At 37.7% G+C, this 6,000-nt stretch overlaps 1 long non-coding RNA gene across 1 annotated transcript in view; it reads right to left on the minus strand.

The window, feature by feature from the left end:
• The window catches only part of LOC109568716 (uncharacterized), a 28,723-nt gene extending 23,325 nt beyond the window's left edge, over nt 1-5,398 (minus strand). Inside the window, exon 1 of the long non-coding RNA XR_002182304.2 lies at nt 5,128-5,398. This is a non-coding gene — a long non-coding RNA (uncharacterized lncRNA). The remainder of the gene's footprint in view (nt 1-5,127) is intronic.
• Nucleotides 5,399-6,000: the final 602 nt, after the last annotated feature.

A 6,000-nucleotide genomic window follows, 5' to 3' on the forward strand; every position in this document is an offset into this window, starting at 1 on the left:
AGTCTGGCATGCTGCAGTCCATGGGGTCGCAGAGTCAGACATGACTGAACGACTGAACTTCTCTCATAAGCATGTTATGAAACTATAATTTATACGTGTACTTGGAATACAAATTCAGATTTTAGAGATTATCAAAAAGAAGTTCTTTCTCTCCTTGCTTAAGTAAATTTAATCTTGGATGATTATGGTTTTCTGGTTCAGTATACACTTGTTGAAAAAGTTACAAGTAACTAATAATAGGTTAATGCAAAATTTATATACAGTGTTGTTTTAAAATGTTCATTTTGGCTCCTACCCTGCACTGAATTCAAAATAATTCCATCAAAATCATATTCATTTTCAAATATGAAAACCAGTATTCCTGAAATTCTGGCTGACATCATTTAAACTCATCAGTATCATTATTTTTGGCATATATTTACTATAAAAACAAAGGACAAATCATACTATCTGTGCCTTGCTTGAAGCCATTTTTTTCCTGAAAAGTATCATTAAAAAATATTTTGTTCTTAGCAAATCCATTTCATAGTCCTGATATGTGGCTGTACTAGTTCTTTGTTAATATCAACTGGGTATAACAAAGTGTTTATCCATTTCTCATCCCACAGTCATTTCTCTCTGACAAAAAAGGATGCAATAGTTGTTTGCAGAATACACCTTGCTAATGCTTTTTAATACAGAGTGAAGTAAGCCAGAAAGAAAAACACCAATATAGTATACTAACGCATATATATGGAATTTAGAAAGATGGTAACAATAACCCTGTGTACGAGACTTCAAAAGAGACACCGATGTATAGATCAGTCTTATGGACTCTGTGGGAGAGGGAGAGGGTGGGGAGATTTGGGAGAATAGCATTGAAACATGTATATTATCATGTATGAAACGAGTCGCCAGTCCAGGTTCGATACATGGTACTGGATGCTTGGGCCTGGTACACTGGGACGACCCAGAGGGAGGGTAGGGGAGGGAGGAGGGAGGAGGGTTCAGGATGGGGAACGCGGGTATACCTGTGGCGGATTCATTTCGATATTTGGCAAAACTAATACAATATTGTAAAGTTTAAAAATAAAATTTAAAAAAATTCCTCTTCTCCTTCCTTAAGTAAACAGTTCTTATCAAATTTTCCTCACCTTCTATGCAACAGTCATTCTTTCCCCTACATAAACAGCAGACATGTTCATCCAGAGCTTCCAGTTTTTCCCCAATGGTAGTTCCAGGCTCAGGACTCTATATATACATGTGTGCATGCTAAGTTGCTTCAGTTGTGTCTGACTCTGCTACCCCATGGACTGTAGCCCACCAGGCTCCTCTGTCCATGGGATTCTCCAGGCAAGAATACTGGAGTGGGTTGCCATGCTCTCCTCCGGAGGATCTTCCTGACCCAGGGATTGAACCTGCATCTCTTAAGTCTCTTGCATTGGCAGGAGGGTTCTTTACCACTAGCACCACCTGGGAAGCCCAGAGATGTACAATCTACACCAATTACTTAACTAAGGACTACAGCCAATCTATTGAGTGCATGTTTATCATTCAACTGTTACACACGTTTCAAATATGAGCCAAGTATTCTGGAGATAAATCACACATGAGTCAGGTACTTGACTCACACTTACTTTTGACAGTAATCCTTCTTAATGCTCTAATTTTATGATGTAATTTTAGTAGTGGAATTAACTTGGAACAACACAAAATTATGTAATTAATTGCATTAGCTTCAATTATAATTACTGTTTAATCTCAGCCTGACACCCCAGCTGAAAGCCAGTACACACAGAGGCAGTCACCGTGGAGGGGGGAGGCCTTCCCAGCTGCTGGTTTGTATGGACTAATTATATAAACGGTATTTATTTTTGCTAAAAAAAAAAAAATCTCAGGAACTAATCAAGCGTATGCCATTTATTTGGACATAAGGGCTTAGAGAAGTCAAGGGATAGAGAATAAAGGGAAATACTTTCAGCAATTCCTAATTATATTTCCCTCAACATTCATTTTGAAAGGGTTTAATTGATGTAATTTTAAAAAGTTTCTGTGGTCACATAAATTTGGTTTATGCTGGATTAAAAAATTAAATAAGTTTCTTTACTATATCGTTCCTTAGTCTTTAATATGTTAATATATGTTGTGAATCTCCAAGATGTGAGAAGTGTTTCTCAAACTGTTTTAAACAGAGAACACCCTCTCCTTTAAACAACTTCATTGAAGTATAATTTACATGCCATAAATTTCACTTCTTTCAGTGTACAACTAAATGATTTTTAGCAAATTTACAGAGTTGTACCACCATCACTAAAATCCAAGTTTCAAACATTTTCACCACCTCAAAAACATCCCTTCTTCCCACATTTGCCATTACTCTGAATTCCCACCTCCAGCTCTAGGCAGCCACTAATCTACCTTGTGTCTATAGATTTGCCTCTTCTGGAAGTTTTATATAAATGGAACGATACAATATTTGGTTTTTGTGTCTATCTTCTTTCACTAAGCATGGCTTTGAGGCTGATTTATTTTGTAGCATGTATCAGGACTTCATTTCTTTTTACTGACAAACAGTATTCCAAATAGATATACCATATTTTTTTAATCCATTCATGAGTGTATGGGAATTTGGATTGTTTCCAGTTTGGGGATATTGTGAATAATGCTATGGAACATTCATGTAGGAGTCTATGTTTGAACAACTGTTTGTATTTCTCTTGGGTATATATTTCAGATTGAAGTTGTAAATCATATGATGAATTTATATTTAACTTTTTAAGAAACTTCCAAACTGTTTTTCCAAAATGGCTGCACTATTTTGCATTTCCATCAGCAGTGTATGAGAGTTTTAATTTCTCTACACCCTCACCAGCTAGTCATCCTAATGGCTGTGTACTTTTATTTAACGGTGGTTTTGATTTGCATTCCCTGATGGCTAATTATGTTGAGCATCCTTTTATGTGTTTATTGATCATTCATATGTATCTTTGTTCCATTCAAATTTTTTGCCTATTTTAAAATTGGGTCGTTTTCTTGCACCGCAAGAGTTCCTTGGTATTCTATGATTTGCAAAATTTTTTCCCTCTTTTCATTTCCTTTTGGTGTCTTTTTAAGCACACATATTTTAAATTTTGCTGGAGTTCAGCTTATCAACTTTTTTCTTTTACTGCTTGTGATTTTTTTTTTTTATTTCCAAGAAAGTCATGAAGATATACTCCTATGTTTTCTTTTTAAAAAGTTTTGTTATTTAGCTCTAACATTTAGATGGAGTTTGAATAGGGTGGGATACTTCATTTGAATATATCTTTTTGCACATGGATATCCAATTGTCCCAGTACCATTTGTTGAAAAGACTACCCTTTTCCTATTGAATTTCCTTGACACCTTTGTTGAAAAGCAATTGAGCATAAATGTAAGAGTCTTTAATATGTTAATGTATGTTGTGAATCTCCAACAGGGAGGATACAGAATGTTTCCCAAAATGTTTTTAACAAGGAATTCTACCTCCTCCCCTCCCCCCCTTTTCAAACACAGGCTTTCACTTCAGTTCTCACTGCTGTCCACAGCACAGACTTTAGGGAATGCTTCTCTAAAGTGCTCAGGGCTCTAACTTTTACTTGCAACTAACCTTGTTTCTTGTTTTTAGAGGCTGGGAGCCCGAGGCTGCAAAACCAAAGACCTAATTTCTAGCAATATGCTAGAAATACATATTGTATTTCTACAGTAAATACTTAAGACAACTCACTATGCAGACATGTATGTAAAGGCTGTTGGAAATATTTGGTATTGAATTAGATTCATATTTTACACATAGAAACAAAATGAGTTTTCTCATAGGCATAATGGATGAAACTTTGGAAGTAGGGAGAATTTTGCAATTGTGTTTTACATATTTAGGGCAGTGCAGCTTACCTGATCATGACATCTGACAGGAGTAAACATCAGTAATAAGTTGTCATAGTAAAGAAGATCTATTTACACACACTTTATCATATATATACACACACACCTATAGACACATATCTGTTGGAAATGTACTTTTTTCTTTTTTAAAACTAGTAGATTTTGTCCTAACGCTTTTATTTAATCAACTATAAGGCACAATGTTGGATAACTGCTTAAATGACCTTGTTAGAATGACAATACCATCACTTTAGCATTGTATTTTTCAAACACACACACACAAGTACAAAAATTAAAAAGTGGAATTAAAATTAGTGTCTTTATCATCCTGTATTTATCTGCAGAACAAGAAAAATACACATAAAAGTCAACAATGAGGGGGAAAAAAATGAACAAAACACTGTCTTGGGGAGAATGTGTCATCATAAATGTAGAAAAGCAGACTCAAGGCGCTCTGTCAATGCTCTAACCACAAAACCTGGTGGATGTCACTGACGGACTGACAGGCAAACTCCTCCAGTGAATGCCGGAGGTTCTAGAAACCCACGTAAAACGACAGTATAAACCAAACGGGTAGGCGTTCTACCAACATAGGCTGAGGTGCATTCAGTACCCTAACCGATATGTTGATTTCTCTCACCAGGCCTCTTTCTGTTAGTGATTTACCTTTCTTTTTAAAAGCCTCATTTTGTTTTCTGTTTAAGATGGCATTATCTCGCCTTGTATAAAAGAAATCATTGCATACCTAAGTTTCCAAATACATAATAATATTTTTCTTTTGGATATTCTATTATGCCAAACAAATTTACAGCAGAAAAATACATTTTCTTGTAAAACTGTAGGCATATTTAGGTCAGGATTCAGAAATGTAAAGCCTTGCCTCCCTCTCTGTCAGGGTTTGTATTCTATCTAGTTTTGAGCCTTAACAGCCCTTATCCATTTCTAGTCTCCCTATACTTTTAAAGTAACTTAAAAGTTCATTTTAGTTTAAATCTCAAACCTTTTTCAGATTGGATTTTATACTTAGCTAATTTAGGACAATTTACTTGTATTTTATTTTTTTCATTTGTTACTGAAACCACGCCCGATGCTTGCTCCGCATTTTAGACTTTTTTCCCCCCAAGCATACTTGGAAATATCCAAGCTCCTTCCCTCTAAAGTGCCACTTACAGATTTTGTATTTATCTGTTTTTAGCCTGTGTGTGTTCTCGTTCTTTCTCCTCTTTTAGGTTATGTTAGGCTTACCTACAAGACCCTGCCGTCGAGGGAGAGGCGCTCAGCGTGGACGGCACCAAGTTGAACAGCTTTTACAAGTCTGCCCTCCGTGACCTTGTCAACCTCGGGCGCGCGGTGGGCGGGTGTTGATGACGTCACGGCCCAGATGCTCGGGCCGGCGAGATGGTTGAAAGTGACCTACGAGTCCCACGGGTGTGTGTGGGTGGAGCAGGGAGGGAGAGAGTTAGGATTTCACACCGTCGTGGGGCATCCGTGTTTCTGCCCACGGGGGAAATCTCGTTTTAGCCTGGCCCCCATTTCTGCTCCAGGAGGAAATAAAACTCCCTCCCATGTGTTCCCCTGGACACTTTCAGAATGAGAGGGGGTAGGAGCGAGATCAGAGCCTGGTGCGAGCAGGCAGTCATTCCCCAGGCGCTGGAAGTGAGGGGCAGGAATTCGCCAATTCCCAAGGCTATCAATGTATAGGAAATTTTCCTCCCCAAAGTAAGCTATCTTCAGTGGGACTAAAGAGATACCTCTCAAGGAGCACCCTGGAGCCGGCTCCCGTGTAGGGACCAGGAGAACTTGAATAATTTGGGAAGAATTCACTCAATTATGGGGATATTCTGTTGCACACCTGGCTAAGATTTTTACGAGAGTAAAGAGGGATTGGAAATGAATCTATTTGTAGTCATATATCAACCAGATAGTGTAAAATGTTGTAGTTCTTATTCTGCAGTGTCGGTTCAATCATTACCACCATCAGTTACTCCTTTTGTTGTCTTTATAAAGCTCTGGTGTAAAGAGCTACCATGTTGTTACGGATACATGTTTGGGCTGGCAAAACTCCCACATCACTGTAAGTGACTAGTAGGCTGTTTTTCTGTCTGTTTACTTCAGTGC

Source organism: Bos indicus, chromosome 14, assembly GCF_029378745.1.
Source record: "Bos indicus isolate NIAB-ARS_2022 breed Sahiwal x Tharparkar chromosome 14, NIAB-ARS_B.indTharparkar_mat_pri_1.0, whole genome shotgun sequence".
Taxonomy (NCBI): domain Eukaryota; kingdom Metazoa; phylum Chordata; class Mammalia; order Artiodactyla; family Bovidae; genus Bos; species Bos indicus.